The sequence below is a fragment of the Puma concolor genome, chromosome B3, assembly GCF_028749965.1.
Source record: "Puma concolor isolate L17-30 chromosome B3, mPumCon1.1.hap2, whole genome shotgun sequence".
NCBI lineage: Eukaryota > Metazoa > Chordata > Mammalia > Carnivora > Felidae > Puma > Puma concolor.
The window spans coordinates 37,129,501-37,145,268 of NC_141672.1; the positions used below are offsets into that span (position 1 = coordinate 37,129,501).

The 15,768-nt window shown below is 44.5% G+C and overlaps 1 long non-coding RNA gene across 1 annotated transcript in view; it reads right to left on the reverse strand.

The window, feature by feature from the left end:
- LOC147579901 (uncharacterized) overlaps nt 1-15,768 on the reverse strand; it is a 52,587-nt gene that overhangs the window by 23,159 nt on the left and 13,660 nt on the right. The window contains exon 2 of the long non-coding RNA XR_015251843.1: nt 9,946-10,094. This is a non-coding gene — a long non-coding RNA (uncharacterized LOC147579901). The remainder of the gene's footprint in view (nt 1-9,945; nt 10,095-15,768) is intronic.

Consider the following 15,768-nt stretch of genomic DNA (forward strand, 5'->3'; position numbering starts at 1 on the left):
TGGCATATATGTACAAGGGAATATTACTCCCTGGGCCATAAAAAGGAATGAAATGCCAACACAGGATGCAGCATGGATGAATCTTGAAGACATCATGCTCAGTGAAATACGCCAGACACAAAAGGAAGTGTTGTATGAATTCCACTTTGTAGAAAGTCCCTGGGATAGGCAAATCCATAGAAACAGAGAGTAGAAGGGTGCTTACCAGGTGCAGGGAGGAGGGGTAGAGGGAAATGAGGAACTATTGCTTATGGAGTAGAGCGTTTGTTTGGTCTGATAAAAAAAAGTTCTGGAGATGGATAGTGGTGATGTTTGCACCACGCTGTCAATGTAGTTAGTGTCATTAAATTGTACACATAAAATGATTAAAATGGTAAATTTTATGTCATGTGTATTCTAGCCCAATTTAAAATAACAGGAACGGCAACCACAAAAGTTGGTCTGTTACACACTTTTCCATGAGGAAGTACAGGAAATCCTCCTCCCCAAAAATGGCCACGTAAGCTGCCACCATTCCAAGTGACCTCAGTAGTCAGTGGGAAAAATTATAATTGTTCTCCGACCTTTAAAATTTTTTTGTTGCCAAAACACGAAAGGCTCTCTTACTGTCAGTTTTAAATACAGAGGAATTTTTTTTAAAACAGTAATTCTAAAAAAATAGTAACACTAATACTTATATGGTACATCCGTTATTTAAAACAGTAGGAATGTTGGGAGCAATGTGTTCTATTTCTTTGTGAAGAATTTACAAGAAGAGTTTGAACAGTGCTTGCCTTCTTCTCATGCAACTCACAACACAGAGCGGGCATCATTTATAAGTTTGGTAACTTTTCATACTCCTTTGGATCTTAACCTCCCTGTACCTCAGTTTCCTTACCCAGTAGAAGGAGGGGAATGGTACCTGGTTCTGAGTGGCTTTGTGAGAATTAAATATGTTAATATGGGAACTCAGGACAGTGCCTAGGGCACAGCAAGCAAGTCCTCTATATGGCTGTGGCCCTGAGTCCTCACCCGGTGCTGAATGCTGATCTCCCCATGCGGATGAATTCATTTAACCCTGGAAAGGGTCCTCAGTATTTCTGCTTGGTGTGGGAGGAAACTGAGACCGACCCACGTCTCTCACCCCTAAAGTGAGGAGGGAGACTTCAGTTCCAGCCCTCAGACCCATGCTTTTGCCACCACACTGTATGCCACGAACATAAGTGGCCTACCGCGAGACAGATGCCCTAAAGTAAAACAAACAAACCCTTGCTTCTTTGTGGCTTCACACCGCACCCCGTGTTCACCCGGTAGTGCCTCAAAACCCCTTTGGTTGCCTCGATCCAATTGCTTCTCAGTATCAGCCGCCACCTTTTTATTTCAGAAATATCACACCCAAGTGTGCAGGCTGCATTGGAGCATGGGGACCAACACAGTATTTGGACTATGGGTGAAAACAGGAAGAATCAATGAGAAAGGGAAGAAAGGGACAGGTTCAAGAGATACTTAGACAATAGAACCTAGTGACAGGTGCACACGGAGCTTGAAGGAGAGGACAAATGCCACATTTCTGGACTGAGCCTGAATGACTTCTGTGTCCTCAGTGAAGTAACAGGCGAGTCAGTGTGGAGACTTGGGTAGGAGACCTAGACTGGTGGCTTGCCCCCTGCAGAACTGTTACCTTGCTATACGAAGAAGGTAACCTGGATAACTTCTGTTTTAAATGTTTACTATTTCATCTCAAATCACTTTTGTTTAAAACCATTTTCTTTTACCCTATCAAAATAACAGCAGCATTCTTCACAGGGATAGAACAAACAATCCTAAAATTTGTATGGAACCCCAAAAGACCCTGAGTAGCCAAAGCAATCCAGAGAAAGAAAACCAATTCCAGACTTCAAGCTATATTACAAAGCTGTAATCATCAAGACAGTACGGTACTGGCCCAAGAACAGACACTCAGATTAATGGAACAGAATAGAGAACCCAGAAATGGACCCACAAACATACGGCCAACTAATCTTTGACAAAGCAGGAAAGAATATCCAATGGAATAAAGACAGTCTCTTCAGCAAGTGGTGCAGGGAAAACTGGACAGCGGCATGCAGAAGAAAGAACCTGGACCACTTTCTTACACCATGCACAAAAATAAACTCAAAATGGGTGAGAGACCTAAACATAAGACAGGAAGCCATCAAAATCCTTGAGGAGAAAGCAGGCAAAATCCTTTTTGACCTCAGCAGCAGCAACTTCTTACTCAACATGTCCCCACAAGGGAAACCAAAGCAAAAATGAACGTTTGGGACCTCATCAAGATAAAAACTTCTGCATGGGGAAGTAAACAATCAGCAAAACTAAAAGGCAACTGATAGAATGGGAGAAGATATTTGCAAATGACATATCAGATAAAGGGTTAGTATCCAAAAATCTATAAAGAAGTTATCAAACTCAACACCCAAAAAACAAATAATCCAGTGAGGAAATGGGCAAGAGACATGAATAGACACTTTTCCAAAGAAGACATCCAGATGCCAACATGCATGAAAAGACGCTCAACATCATTCATCATCAGGGAAATACAAATCAAAACCATAATGAGATACCACCTCACACCAGTTAGAATGGCTAAAATTAACAACTCAGGGGGCGCCTGAGTGGCTCAGTAGGTTGAGCATCCGACTTCAGCTCAGGTCATGATCTTACAGCTTGTGGGTTCGAGCCCCACGTCAGGCTCTGTGCTGACAGCTTGGAGCCTGGAGACTGCTTCGGATTCTGTGTCTCCCTCTCTGCCCCTCCCCTGGTTGTGCTCTGTCTCTCTCTCTCTCAAAAATAAATAAATGGAAAAAAAAATTTAGGGGGGCCTGGGTGGCTCAGTCGGTTAGAGCGTCTGACTTCGGCTCAGGTCACGATCTCACAGCTCTATGAGTTCGATCCTGGCATCAGGCTCTGTGCTGACAGCTTGGAGCCTGCTTCGGATTCTGTGTCTCCCTCTCTCTCTGCCCCTAACCTACTTGCATTCTGTCTCTGTCTCTCTCAAAAATAAATAAACATTAAAAGAAAAAATTTAAAAAAAACAACTCAGGCAATAACAGATGTTGGTGAGGATGTGGAGAAAGAGGAACCCTTTTGCGTTGCTGGTGGGAAGGCAAACTGGTGCAGCCACTCTGGAAAACAGTATGGAGGTTCCTCAAAAAAGTTAAAAATAAAACTACCCTATGACCCAGCAATTGCACTATAAGTATTTATCCAAAGGATGCAGGTGTGCTGTTTCGAAGGGGCACATGCACCCCCATGTTTATATCAGCACTATCAACAATAGCCAAAGTATGGAAAGAGCCCAAATATCCACTGATGGATGAATGGATAAAGAAGATGTGGTATATATACACAATGGAGTATTACTTGGTAATCAAAAAGAATGAAATCTTGATGTGTGCAACAACGTGGATGGAACTAGAGTGTATTATGCTAAGCAAAATTACTCAGTAAAAGACAAATATATGATTTCACTCATAGGTGGAATTAAAGGTACAAAACAGATGAACATAAGGGAAGGGAAGCAAAAATAATATAAAAACAGGGAGGGGGACAAAACACAAGAGACTCTTAAATATAGAGAACTAAGGGTTGTTGGAGGCGCTGTGGGTGGGAAGATGGGCTAAATGGGCAAGGGGAATTAAGGAGGACCCTTGTTGGGAGGAGCACTGGGTGTTATATGTAGGGGATGAGTCACTGGATTCTATTCCTGGTATCATTATTGCACTATATGCCAACTAACTTGGATGTAAATTTTAAAAATAATAATAATAAAAGAGATATGGCAGAAAAAAATTAAGAAAATAAAAAACTATTACAGCCACCGGTTATCGAAGATTATGTTCTAAGCATCATACCAGGGTGGGGGCTTTACATATATTTTATTAAATTCGGATTAAGTTAAAAAAAAAACATTTTGTTTTAAATTGCCCATTAACAGGGCACCTGGGTGGCTCAGTCAGTTAAGCTTCTGACTTAATTTCCACTCAGCGCATGATCTCACAGTTTGTGAGTTTGAGTCCCACACTGGGCTCTGTGCTGATGGTGGGGAGCCTGCTGGGGATTCTTTCTCTCTCCCTCTCTCTCTGCCCCTCTGCCCCTCCCCCATTCATGCTCTCTCTCTCTCTCTCTCTCTCTCTCTGTCTCAATATACATAAACTTTTAAAATAAATAAATAGATAAATAAATAAATTACAGATTAACTCTTAAATTTTTTTTTTTTAACGTTTATTTATTTTTGAGACAGAGAGAGGCAGAGCATAAACAGGGGAGGGTCAGAGAGAGAGGGAGACACAGAATCCGAAACAGGCTCCAGGCTCTGAGGTGTCAGCACAGAGCCTGACGCGGGGCTCGAACTCACGGACCGCGAGATCATGACCTGAGCCGAAGTCGGACGCTTAACCGACTGAGCCACCCAGGCGCCCGATTACAGATTAACTCTTAATAACAAATGATAGCCAAAATTTTCCTCATAAGTTATCTTTCCTAAAACAGCCCTTTGTCATGTTAGCTACCAAAAGCTTCAAGAAGATGATCAACACTCTCAAGGTTTCTCTCTAAGCATTATGTTCCTTAGTATTTGAGTGACTGCTATGCGTAAGACTTTGAAGATAAACTGAGGCATGAGAGAACTGACCTCAGCCCTCAATCTTTGGTGTAAAATACTTCAAATTGAAAGAATGGTGTTTGAATAGTAATACCACCAGTCCCTTCCACTGACTCTGGTTTATATCCGGTGTTTGGAAAAGTGATTTATCTTAGGTTATAACTATTAACAAATCTTCAAAGCAGCTTCGGGACCTTCTGGATATACACATTTAAGGGTAAGAAGAGTTTCATCTCTTAGCAAAAGACATGACTGAAGAGGTTGGACTTTGCAAGCAGATAGACATGGGTTTAAAGCAGGGCTCCAGCATTTACTGGCTCTACGTATAAGTGCACCCCATTCTGAGTCTCAGGTTTCTCATTGGTAAAATAGGGAATAATCCACCTCATAGGATCAGTGTGGCAATTATGTGAGATAACACACAAGAATCACTTAGAATGCCTGACACTTGGAAAGTATTCAATAAACAGTCACTGACATCAATCATTTATTCCTTATTCATTCAAAGCCTTCAGCCTGGACAGGTGAACTAAACTTAGTTACTGCCTCCTTTTCCCCATGTTCTCCATCACTTTGTTCAGATCAGAGTCAGGTTGATCAGGCAGAAGAGATTCTACCCCCCTTTGTCTTGAATTTTTTCCTGTAAATGATGCATTATATATTCTTTATTTGGTGAGAGTGCCTCTTGGCATATGACCAACTTCTCCCCCCAAGTCACATGGCTGCTGAAGCATGAAGTAGGAACCAGAACTTGAGCTAAGATCCATTACCATCCTTGTTTGCTGATTCCTGTCATCAGTGATTAATAGTGACAAATTAAGGGAGCATAAAACCATAGTTAGATTTCCTTTTAGCATAGAGAAATGCACACAGTAAAAATTGACTGTTAAATTTCCCCAGATGATTTTTACATATTTTCAACATGCTTCCCATAAAGCATAAGTCATGCAATGGGGAACCCAAGTGTTGGCCATCTGGCTGTCTCCAAATCCTCCACTTGGCTCTGGTCACTTGCGTGACTGGAAACCCAAAAGGTCCGCATGCTCCCAGTGGGACTATGTTCTCACGGCCACCTTTCATCCGATTCCTTGTTTATGCTGAAATCTGAGTCTCATCTAGCTTTGCCTCCTTACTACTGTTTCATTCCCTCAGCTGGCATAAACCCAAACAAGGAAAGCAGTCCCTTTTGCTTTTAATTTGCCAAGGCAACGTCTGGCCCAACACAAGGCTGTTCGTGCAGCAGCTTTCTACCAAGGGTATGGAAATAAAGGTGTGGGGACGTTTTCTTTTAAATAAAAAGAAGAAAAGTGATTATGAGTCAGGAGAGCTGGGTTCATGGGTGTGCAACTAGTGAGGTTTCACAGGGCCTTCTGCTCAGAGGGGTCCCGCGCTTGGGGTTTTGGGCTCCATTGCCACGATCTTGAAGTCTTCATAGTTTTATCTTTGAATTGGTGTTTGTAAGTGAAGTCTGATAGGTCAGTGGAGGGTATGCCCAGGACTGAGGCTCCGTCTTGCCTGTCACCAACTCCCTGCCTTTCTGGACCAGGGAGACCTTTCTGGACCTTTCTCAGCTGACCCACAATGATCTTCCATCTCTGCCTGGTGTCCCCAGCCTCCTCCCCACCCTCACCCACTGACCTGCCCTCCACCTCCTACCTCTCCTCAGTCCACCATGCGTTGGGGCAGAGGGGCACCTGGGAAAGAGAGATGCCTGGTCCGACTTCCCCACTGCTGCCTTGGGCGTGACGCATGTGGGTCCTGAGGCTGGTGTAGGGGGAGCCTTCAGTCAGTGGACTTCGCGCACATGCACCACAGTCCCAGAAGTGGACCCCTGCTGCCAGCAAGCATCTGTGTTCGTGGTTTCCCTATGCCCGACTTGACATTACACAGCAAATTAAAAACAGCATGACAAATAAAGAAAGGGATTGTAGTTGAAAGGAAACAGCTTTGTATTTTGGTACCTCTAACAGCAACCTTTGCTGCCTTTTGAACATTTTCATCTTGCAGTGGGCTCCACCAATTATCTAGCCAGTCCCCGCCATCATCGTTCTGATGTTCTGTAGCCCTCCCTGCCCCCGTCGGGAGTTTCTGGTCCACTTCCCTGCCAGGTTACTTTGATGCTTCCCAAAGTCCCATAGACCCTCCTCATCTCCCTCTTTTTCTGTCCTGTTCACCTCTCAATCCCTCCTCCTAGGCTAGCCCCAAACTCCAAATCACCCCCACAGTGCTATGCAGAATTACTTAATGCTCTCTTTGTTTTCATTTTCCATCTTCCAGATCAGCTCCTGGAACCTAACGTGTCATGACCAGATGACCCACTAGAGTGCTTTATGAAACAAAAAACAAGGTTCCCTCTGACAGAAATTCTGCTATGAGTTTGGTTGTGTTTGGTTTGTTTTTTACTTGAAATATCATTAACAGTTTCAGGTGTACGATACAGTGATTCAACATTCTGTACATTTCTCAGTGCCCATCATGATAAGTGTACTCTTAATCCCTTCACCTATTTCACCAATCCTTCCCATCCACCTACCCTCTAGCAACCATCGTTCATTCTCTGTATTTCAGAGTCTGGTTTTTTGCTTATCCCTTTTTTTTTCTCTTTGTTCATTTGTCTTGCTTCTAAAATTCCACTTACGAATGAAATCATACAGTATTTTTCTTCCCTTGACTTATTTCACTTAGCATTACATACTCTAGATCCATCCATGTTATTGCAAATGGCAAGATCTCTTTTCTTTATAGCTGAGTAATACTTCATTATGTGTATGTATATATACCACATCTTCTTATTTTCTTAAAGGATATTATCTTATCCTTTCCTCTGTTGATGGACACTTGGGTTGCTTCCTTATCTTGCCTATCATAACTAATGCTGCAAGAAACTTAAGGGTGCATACATCTTTTTAAATTAGCGTTTTCATTTCCTTTGGGTAAATATCCAGTAGTGGAATTGCCGGATCATATGATAATTCTATATTTAATTTTTTGAGGAACCTCCATACTGTTTTCCACAGTGGCTACCCCACTTTGCATTCCTACCAACAGTGCACAAGGGGTCCTTTTCCCCTTTTCCCCTACATCCTCACCAACACTTGTTATTTCTCATCCTTTTTATTCTAGCCATTCTGACAGGTGTAAAGTGATATCTGCAAGATTTTTAAGTAGCAGGATTTTTCCCGATTGTCTAGATGGAAATCACCAATACTTTTCAGCAGTATTTATTAAGTTATATTCCCTGATGAGGTTCCTGGGTGGCTCAGTCAGTTAAGCGTCCAACTTCAGCTCAGGTCATGATCTAGCAGTTCGTGAGTTTGAGCCCCGCGTCGCACTGTGAGCTGACAGCTCACAGACTGGAGCCTGCTTTGGATTCTGTGTCTCCCTCTCTCTCTGCCCCTCCCCTGCTCACGCTCTGTCTCTCTGTCTCAAAAATCAATAAACATTAAAAAAATTAATAAGTGATACTCCCTGAAGCATTAGTCCCACAAAAGAGCCCACCAAAATAAAGTGAAAGAAAGAAAGAAAAAGAGATTCCATAGCCAATAAGTTTGGGAAACACTAAATACTCTGCTTTCCTCCTTCCTGACACTTTTTGTCGATTTCCAAGTCGCATTAGCTTATTAAAAGAACTGTTTTTCTTTTTTATTTAAAATAGTATCTCCCAACTTATTTGTCCATGGAGCTCTTCCCCCCCCCCCTCACCCCAGGGGATAGCTACTGACTGCCCACTTTGCAAGCATTCCCATAGAACTGGCAAACTTTTTCTGAAAGTGGCCATTGTAAATATTTTAGGCTTTTAGGGCCATACGTTTTCTGCAACTACTCACCTGTACCCTTGTAGCTCAAAAGCAACCATAGACATTGTAGACAATGTATAAGCTGGCTGTGTTACAAAAAACTTTATTTATGGACACTGAAATTTGAATTTCCTATTATATTCACACGTTACAAAATACTCTTCTTTTGATTTTGTTTCAACCATTTAAAAATGTAAAAACCATTCTTAGCTCAAGGGCCAAACAAAAACAGGCAGTGGGTGGTTCTTGGCCAGCAAGCAGTAGTTTGCTAATCCCCAACTTAGAAGAAGACCAATGAAAAAGAGTTACTTGGAAACACAAGTTGGATACAGTTTTCTACCTTAACTGTTACTGATTTTGATTTTTTTTTCTAACTAATCATTTTATATTTTGGCAATTTTTTTTACAGCATTGTTACCATTTCCTGCTCAGATGGTTTCAGCTCCTGGTGGTTAATCTTTAATTATCTCACGTTTGCAGCTATCACTCAGCACATTCCCTCCTGGTCAGAGCAGGATAGCTGTTTGGACGGCCTGCCTCTGCCTTTCATGTTCCCTCTTCATTCTAGCCCTGGAGCTGCTCTGTTACTTGTCAGGAATAGAGTCTGGATGCTGCAGAACTAGTTTTGTTCGTTGATATCTCCCCATTTGCTCATCTAAAGATAGGTAACTCCCCTAGAGCCCAACACCAGGGCCAACAAAGCAAACCACAAGGCAGACAGCCACATGCTTTGCGGAGAACTCGCTCATTTCCAGTCTTTTCGTAATTACGCCCACAGACACGTGTTCTTGACTTCATGACAAATTCCATTCTCCTCTTAGTAATACATGGGCACATCTATTTTTGAACCAAAATGAATTAAAATTAATTTTCTGAGAAGTTCATAATTAAGATGATCCCCTAAGATAGCTGGAGATGTCCTTGAAGTTGCACAAGCTCAGTCTGACATTACACTGCATGATATACACTGTAAAGTGCTTGAGTACATTTATGTTTTCTCTCATTTTAATTTCCTTATGGTGGGTATGTGATGGGAATAAAATCAAACACAGAGGAAATTATAGGGCAGCATCTTTGGGCGGGATGAAAAGGAAAGATGTATGTGATTGCCTTAGTGTTCATGCAGCATCTTATCTCTATTTTTTTTTAATTTTTTTTTAATGTTTATTCATTTTGGAGAGACAGAGAGAGACAGAGTATGAGCAGGAAAGGGGCAGAGAGAGAGGGAGACACAGAATCTGAAGCAGGCTCCAGGCTCTGAGCTGTCAGCACAGCTGACATGTGGGGCTCGAACTCACAAACTGCAAGATCATGACCTGGGCCGAAGTCGGACGCTCAACCGACTGAGCCACCCAGGCGCCCCTATCTCTACTTACTTTAGACACCAACAACAATTGAATGACAGAAAGGCACTCGTGAGTTTGCGAAACTCCATCAATTCCTGAAGGATGCAGAACAAATCTGTCCTGAGAGGCATTCACAAAGCCATTTTAAGAAACCAACTTGAAAATGTGAACAAAGACTTACATGAGAGGTGTCTCCTTCACTGCCCGCGCTCAGTCAATAAAGTCTTAAAGGAGGGTGCACTGGGGGACTGAGAATCAGGATGGGAGCAGTGGGTGGGTGGCTGGCTGGTGACACTCACTATCTTTAGGCAAGCATGTGGTTTGGCTGATCTGTGGAAAGATATATGAGGGAAACCATCAAAGCAATACTCCAGGAGGGAAGCCATTGGTATTATCCATGTTTAAATCTCCCTGAAGAACTTAGACCTCACTCGAAGGAAGGAGAATTTGAATACCTGACTCTTTGATCACTTTTGACGTAACACTCTCAGAATAATTACATCTCAGCACAACCACTGCTGTGATGAGTGGCTGGGGCACTGGGTGGTGAATCTGAAGACAGAGACTGTCACCTTAACCGTTCCACTAACTTGCTGGCTAAGTTTGAATTTCCCTAAGATGCTTATTAGCATATCAAGGCCCTGTAGCTCAGTGGTGGAGAACATGGGCTCTGAGCCAGACAGGTTCCAAATCCTGTCTTTCACCTACAAGCTGGGGAGCCTTCTTCACATTACTCAGCCTCTGTCTCTGGGTTTGGTTTTTCTCTTCTGTAAGCATTTGACAAATGTTAGTTATTCTTGTGAAGATTAAGAAATGCCCTCCTAGCCCTACCTCAAGGGCTAAAGAGAGAGCCAGGTCTAGCCCAGGTGGAATGAGGATCTGGGAATTGGGGGGATGCGAGCAGAAAACTCTCATTAGATGCAATGAAGACACTGACAACAAGGAGGAGACAGCGTGCTTACTGAGAGTTGATGATATTCCTTTGAGGGTGGTATTATGTGCACAGAACAAACATGTGAGGGCTGTTGTTCTGATTCTTATCAGCTCCATTTTGCAGATAAGAGAAACAAAACTTGAAGAGATCAGGCAAATTGTTCAATGTCCCAGAGCCGGTAAGGCGCAGAACAAGCATTCCAGCTGGCGTTCTCTGACTCTAAAGTGCATTCGCTTAAACCCTAGACAGGCTAGGGACCATGCCAGGGTTGGGAAGTTATTGCCTAGAGGGTACAGAATTTCTGTTTCAGGTGATAAAAAAGTTTTGGAAACCAGTGGTGATGGTTATACAACATTGCGAACCTACTTAAGACTACAGAATTGTTGGGGCGCCTGGGTGGCGCAGTCGGTTAAGCGTCCGACTTCAGCCAGGTCACGATCTCGCGGTCCGTGAGTTCGAGCCCCGCGTCAGGCTCTGGGCTGATGGCTCAGAGCCTGGAGCCTGTTTCTGATTCTGTGTCTCCCTCTCTCTCTGCCCCTCCCCCGTTCATGCTCTGTCTCTCTCTATCCCAAAAATAAATAAACGTTGAAAAAAAAAAAAGACTACAGAATTGTTTACTTAAAAATGCTTACAATGGTAAATTACACATCACATATATTTTACACAAGCATACACACAAAATGCCAGGCAAGGGGTTGAAAGGGTTTCTCAACAATTTGAGGTCAAAGACAGATATGGACGTCAGGAACCAAGCTGGAGTTAGCAACTGAGAAAAACGAAAACCAGAATGTACTTTTGTCCCTCCCACGCAAAGAAGATAGTTTGTAAAACTCCGGAGCAATAATAAACTTGAGTTTATTCCTTGAAGAAAGCTTTTTGCGGCCTTGGAAGCCCAGATTCAAATGTACCACATTTAGGAGCCATTTCTAGAACTTCATAGAGAAAATATATTTAAAAAGCTGAAGAACTATCAAGGAGGGAGAAACCCCACCTTTTAAGTTAAGAAAACCTTAATCAATACAAGAAGAGCTGTGTCTGTTGGACGCTATTTCTTTCTTATATAATTAAGACAGAATACGCAATGTTCTTGCAGAGTAATGAGGGAAGTTAAATAAACATGTGAAAAAGGAAAATAGAACAGATAACACCTCTGCAAATCCCACAAGAGAAACTTACAATAAGCAGGTTATTTCCAGTCATAAGAGAGACTATGAAGCAAAGGCACAGGATGAATGCTGGTTTACTTTGTTACGAAGGCTGTGGATTATCTAGGAAAAATCAGGGGGTCTCATGCAAAGCAAGCCTGGGGTTGCCACTGGCAGCTACCTGAGCCTAATATGTTTTCTTTATTTTTAATTTTTTGCTTTTTAACTTTTTGTAATGTGTATTCCTGAGAGAGAAAGAACGCAAGTTGGGGATGGGTGGAGAGAGGGAGACACGGAGTCTAAAGCAGGCTCCAGGTTCTGAGATGTCAGCACAGAGCCTGACACGGGGCTCGAACTCGTGAACCGTGAGATCATAGCCTGAGCTGAAGTCTGATGCTTAACTGACTGAGCCACCCAGGCGCCCCTGGCTTTTTATTTTAATTCCAGTTAACACACACTGTTATATTAGTTTCAGGTGTACAATGTGGCGGTCCAACACTTTCATACGCATCTGGTGCTCATCACAACAAATGCACTCCTGAATCCCCATCACCTGTTTCGCACCACACTTTGCTCCCCTCTGGGAACTATCAGTTGGCCTTATAGAAGAGAGGGAGCATCTTAAATAGGTATTGGCGGGGGCAGGGCAAGGGGGAAGGACTGTGGTGTCATCAAGATGTCATAATTGCTTTTGCTTCCCAATCTAGAGAGTGAAACAGTCTGAAAATGAACAATTAGGCTGGCAGGCTGCGATATGATTAACAACACCTCCCTTGTCTCCTTTCCATTTAAGGCATCAGACCGGATTCCATAGAACTTGGGAATGGCCATTGTTCCACTGGGGTAGTGGCTCTAATCCAATGTATTGGTCATTATCAGCCGCTGGAGGCCTGGAGCTGATAAGAAGATGGTTCACTGAATTCCTTTTAGACTGGTGTCCATGTGGCATTGAACTCTGGACCAGGGCCTCCCTCCGGACTTCTTCTGTGGTAGTCCAGAACACATGAGTGTAAGAACCTGAAAACTGTGGTCTCCATAGAAGAGGAGGTTCTGGAAGGGGAGCTGTTTATTCCTGGCAGGGACTGCTCCCTCTGGCCCCCTCTCTGGCCCTCCATGGGCAGCTGCTCTCCCTCAGAGCCAAAGAGATATGCTCATCATATACCCAAGACCCAGCCCTCTCTTCTAGAAAACAAACCCAGAATTTCCTGCCCAAACTGCCCTGAGCCTGCTTCCAGGACCTGCATTCACCCCTTCTCTGGGTCTGCTCTTCTAAGGATAGAACTGCACTCGAGCAAATAGTCCCCCAACCCAAGGCCACCAAGTGGTGGCCAAGGAGCTTGGACATGTAGGCTGGAGTGTCTACAACACATGTACACAGGCCCTCTCACAAGGCAGAGCAGACCCAGGACAGGGTGGTGGGGGGGAGAGAAGGAGGTGGTGGTGTAGGACCTGGGCAGGCACTCCCTGGGCTGCTGTGTCCCTGTGCAGAATCCTGAGAAGTCCAAGAATTGTTTCCATTTGAACCTGACCTTCTAGGTTGTTATGAAAGTATCTGTGGCATGGATACGTGTTATTTTGTGAAGCAGGTTGCCGGCTTGATGTATAACTTTTAAAGAGGTAGACATATGGTGTATGGGCCTAGAGAGGATCTCTTGCTCTGGGCCCTGCAAATGTGAGGCCGGGGCTGTTCCTTGGTTGCACCCCTCTCTTCCGTATGCCATTTCTGGGAGGCAGAGTGTTCAGTTTGCCTGTCTCCCTCTTATACCTAAGAAGAAAATCAGCTCATCCTTCATTTTTAAGAGGTACTCCCAGGGGTGAAAACATTTGAGCTAAACCATTATTTCCCAAGTTACTGGGCCAGAGGACCAACACTTTGGAGTAAACAACTGTGTCAGAGCAAACAAGTCAGTCATCTCCTGCACAAGTTCGAAGGTAATGAAAATTCCTGCTTGCTCTTGGGGTGGCCACTGTTGATCTAGAAACAGAGAAGGGAGGCCAGACTTCTCCCTGCAGCTGGGAAGCAGCCCTGACTTTTTCTTTTTTTTTTTTTTAACTCTAAGGGAAGATACATGTGGAAGGCACCTGTTGGCTGGACCTCAAAGCATTTCCCTTTTTCTGTCCCTAGAGATTGCTCAGGATAACAAGCCCGGTGAAGCTATCTAAATGGGCACTAGCCTGTGCTACTTATGGAAGGGAAGGGGAATAAAATATCTGGCAAACCCTGGAAATTAGGACAGGTTTGACAGTAGTCTGATGCCCTGAGTATGCAGAGAAGGCTCCAGGCAGGCCTCCTGCTCACATTTCTTACAATCCCAGAGTGTCCCGAAACCCTTCAGAAAAGCACCTAGGTTATTGATACTCACGGTGAAGAGGGACAACGCAGGGAATCAGGCCCAGGGAGAAGGAGCAATGAGCAGTGGGTGCGGGCACAGCGGTCAGGCCGAGCTGAGACGTTGGCCTCAGGATGGCAGTAAAGATCAAGCCTGAGAAAGACTGGCTCCTGAGGACTCAGCTGGGAGAGGAGCCAGAACCCAGGGGACGTGGGGCACTTGCCCAACTCCCAACAGTGAACACCTCCTTAAATTCCGTGCCCTAGGCACCCTGCTTGCCCGACCTTGCCTAGCAGGTGTTTCTGGGACCCTACGCTGACCACACACCCCTGGATTTCCCAGGTGTGCCCTGTCCTGCGAGAGGAAAAGGCATGGCTGCCGCAGAGAAGCAGTCCTCTGACAGCCAGCGGCTCCTGGAGCCTGGAGCAGGCCTCCCTCTCCGGAGGAGCACTCATCAGGCCACAGCCTTGTGGGACTCAAGTCTGCTTTCCCAAACTGACCTCATCCCTACTTTCAGCTGCCTGCCCGGCACTCCGTCTGCTCTTCTCTTCCCAGGGGATGTGATCCCAGCCCCGGAAACAGCCAGTGTGTACCTCAAGTGGTGGGTGACCTGAGCAGAATGAACACAGGGGCAGACTGTCCGTGCCTTCCAACCCGCAGTGCTACTCCGGCTTCTTTGCCCTCGACACTATGGGGTCTCCTCACATAGACACTCCTAGGACACGGAGGTGGCCTGTGGCATCTCCTTGGGGCTTGGCATGGTCAAAGAACCTGTGTATCAGAGAGACTGTTTTGAGGCACGTTGGTGGCTCAGTCGGTTAAGCGTCCAACTTCGGCTCAGGTCATGATTTCACAGCTTGTGAGTTTGAGCCCCGTGTCGGGCTCTGTGCTGACAGCTCAGGGCCCGGAGCCTCTGCAGATTCTGTGTCTTTATCTCTCTCTGACCCTCCCCGGCTCACACTCTGTCTCTCTCTGTCTCTCAAAAATAAGTAAACATTAAAAAAAATTTTTTTTAAAAAAGAAAGATTTTCAACTAAAACCTGACGAAGCCTGGGGTATAGGGCTCCGTGGAGCCATTATCTGGCTCTCACAGACCTCCTCACTGACATCTTCCCAGAAGACAGACCCAGGAAGACTCCAGTGTCTTTGGACTATGAAGGAAGCTACATGCCATTCTACAAAGTGGAGCATTTCACCCTCATCTCCACCTTCTCAGCCACATGTACTGAGGAAATCCTTCCTTTGTTCTGGTTGCCTTCAAAAGGCACCAGTATCAAAAAAAAAAAAAAGGCACCAGTATCACCCTCTGCTCCTAGAAGGAAGCCACTTCTGAGCATCTCCCTTCCAGAGAAGCTCAGGGTGTGGGTCACAAGCATCGGGGAGCTGCCCAATCAGCCATCTTTGCTGTTGCCAGGAGAACATGAGATTTCTATTGCTTATGGGACAATTTGTGTCACTGACAGCAAAGCAGAAATAAAATGAGCAGAACACCCCTAACCACGCAGCTTCCTCTATTTTTCTGTGGTAGTCAGACTTCCCAGAGCCCATTCTTTTCTTCTTTCATCCTCATCAAATGCCATGTAAAATTCCACTTT